This window comes from Eleutherodactylus coqui, unplaced genomic scaffold (genome assembly GCF_035609145.1).
Source record: "Eleutherodactylus coqui strain aEleCoq1 unplaced genomic scaffold, aEleCoq1.hap1 HAP1_SCAFFOLD_19, whole genome shotgun sequence".
Lineage (NCBI taxonomy): Eukaryota > Metazoa > Chordata > Amphibia > Anura > Eleutherodactylidae > Eleutherodactylus > Eleutherodactylus coqui.
In genome coordinates, this window is record NW_027102012.1 from 1,822,158 (window position 1) to 1,825,197 (window position 3,040).

A 3,040-nucleotide genomic window follows, 5' to 3' on the forward strand; every position below is an offset into this window, starting at 1 on the left:
AATTCCTCTATAATGTAGGCAGTCAGCATTCCCCACGAACAGTGTCCGCCAAATAACGTCCCCGCAAAGAGCAGCCCCATAACCAGTGCCTGACAGTGACCCTGCAAAAACTATTAGCCAGTAAACAGTTCTAGCCCAACAACAGGCCCGTTCACAATATCAGGGCACTGCACAGTGCCAGCCACAGAGTGCCCACATTAACAGTGCCATGTAAGAGAACTGGAGGCAGGTTCACACGGATGGATATCTCATCATTGTCTGATTAGTGAGGGGTCCGCTGTTGGGACCCCTACCATTCCCACACCTTGCTGTAAAGGAAATGCAGCTGTATTCACCAGCATTATGGCAAGGAAAAAGCTAAAGAGGCAGTTGGGCCGTTACCCGGGGGGTGCAGACATCCATGGATATCACATAGCATCAGATATCACATAATATGCCATCAATGACATTATGTGTTGGGTAGGATTATCCCTTCAAATGCAGTTTAATAAGCAGACACTAGAGGGAGGCAATGAGCCAACATAGTTAATACACTACATAGCTGTGCCATCTATAGACATCAATATCCTCCTCATCTAGGTTCTTACGTTTTGGCACATGTGGACGATAGTGATTATCATCCATATGTAAAGAGACCTTCCTCAAAGGGTTTTCTTAATGGCCAATTTTTGGTTTTACACTTTTGTGTTTTTCTCCCCATTAAAAAAAAACCATAACTTATTTATTTGTCCGGCAACATAACCATCTGAGGGCTTGTTTTTTGCGGACAAGTTGTAGGTTTCAATGGCATCATTTAATGTACCCCATAAAGTACTGAAAAGCTTTTAAAAATTTCTAAGTGGGCTGAAATGCAAAAAAAACCCCGCCATTTTTTGGAAGGGAAGGGGTTACAGTAAACAACCTGCAGCTAAAATGGAATGTTGGCTTTATTTTGTTAGAATGATTACAACAATATCACATGTATCTATTTATTTTTAAAATGAATATATAAAATATATTTTTTCTGTCACCATCTTCTGACACCATCCCTTTTTCATTTTTCTATCAAGTTGGTTGTTTAAAGGCTTTCTTTTTTTGGGGGGCGAAGGGGGACTCTAGTTTCTATTGACACCATTTTGGGGTATGTACGGATTTTTAATCGCTTTCTATAACATTTTTTTCTTGGAAATAAAAGTGCACTTTTTGTACGATGTATCCTTTTTCTAATGGTGTTAGCCGTGCGGCAAAAATAATACACTCTTTGTCAAAAAAAAATCAAGCAGCTAGAATTAGTTGTCGTTTTACTACAAAACCCGCCATGCAGTTATATCTCCGGCAGATATGCAAATAATTATAGTGGTGGCATGATTAGATGAACAGTCCTGCCAGCTGTGGCCTCTTTCACACGGGCTACAAAATTGCCACTACAAAACGCATGTATGTGAAGTCCATGGTTTCCAATGGGTTCTTTCAGGCTACAAAGCATCTCATGTGAAAGAACCCAATGGACACCATGGGCTTCACATACATGCATTTTGTAGCCCATGTGAAGGAGGCCTTAAAGGGGTGGTCTCGCGAAACCAAGTGGGGTTATACACTTCCGTATGGCCATATTAATGCACTTTGTAATGTACATTGTGCATTAAATATGAGCCATACAGAAGTTATTCCACTTACCTGCTCCGTTGCTAGCGTCCTCGTCTCCATGGTTCCGTCTAAATTCGCTGGCAGCTTGCTTTTTTAGACGCGCTTGCGCAGTCCGGTCTTCTCCATTCAGCACGAGCCGCTTCAGTGTGCTCCCCGCTACAGCTCTTCTGCGCATGCCGCTGCGCCGGGCTGCGCCGGGGGGGGGCTGCCGCTGCGCCGGGCTGCGCCGGGGGGGGGGGGGGCTGCCGCTGCGCCGGGGGGGGGCTGCCGCTGTGATGGGGGAACTAGCGCTAGGCCGGGGGGGCTGTCGCTAGGCCGGGGGGGGGGCTGCCGCTAGGCCGGGGGGGGGCTGCCGCTGCGATGGGGGGGCTGTCGCTAGGCCGGGGGGGGCTGCCGCTAGGCCGGGGGAACTAGCGCTGGGCTCCGGAACCTAGCGCTGGGCTCCGGGGCCTTCACCTGGGCTGAGGGTCTAGCGCTGGGGAGCCGGGGGCTAGCGCCGGTTACCTGCTGCCTGGCGGTGGGCGTCTGGTCGGCGGCTGCGGGGCGTCTGGTCGGCGGCTGCGATGCGTCCGGTTGCCATGGAGACACAGCTGGCGGCATCTCGGGAGCGCGCACGTCGGGCTGCAGCGAGCGACGGGGAAAGAGCCGGCGGCCATCTTGAGGAAACTTTTATAAGTTGCTGAAACGCTGGAACGGTAAGTACGAACCAGCTAGAAATGTCATTTACAGGGGGGCTTAGTAATGTGTACTTAATGGGGGGGACTGGGCAAAAAAAAAATTTAACTGCTTCCTCGAGACATCTCCTTTAAATTAGTTCCACCCTTGGCCTATAGAAAGGCTCTCAGAGACTACTTGTGTGTATTGGACCTCTTTTTCCGCTTGTGTAGAGCTTGTTGACCACTAGACGCCTCTACGTTATAATCAAAGAGATTTTGCCCAGTTAACGGAGTTTCAATGGGAAGGTATTATTGGAATGCGAGAACCTGGATGGTTCTATGTATAAATCGCCCATTACCTGGGCTGACCAGACTGTTAGGAGACATTGGGACCAGAGCATGTATGAGGGCACTTAATAGACCACCAGTATGGAGGATCATTTGATTGCCCGACAAGCATGAGCAGCTCCAACCGTATTATTGTCTGCCATCCACAGACAGGTGGCACCATTGTTACAGGCCACTGTGTCTTCTGTCGAAACATTTGCCGGCCACTTGGCTGAAAGAGATTTGGTGTCACGGCACCCATTATGCCTTTGACACTCACCCACCGTTTGCAGTGGCGTCGTGCACAGCTAAACTGGACTGCTACGGAGTGGAACTGGGCTGTCTTCAGCGAAAAAATCCAAGTTTAGTTTGGGCACCGACGCCGCCGTGTTCCTGTCTGTAGACCTAGGGGTGAGCGCCTCAATTCTACC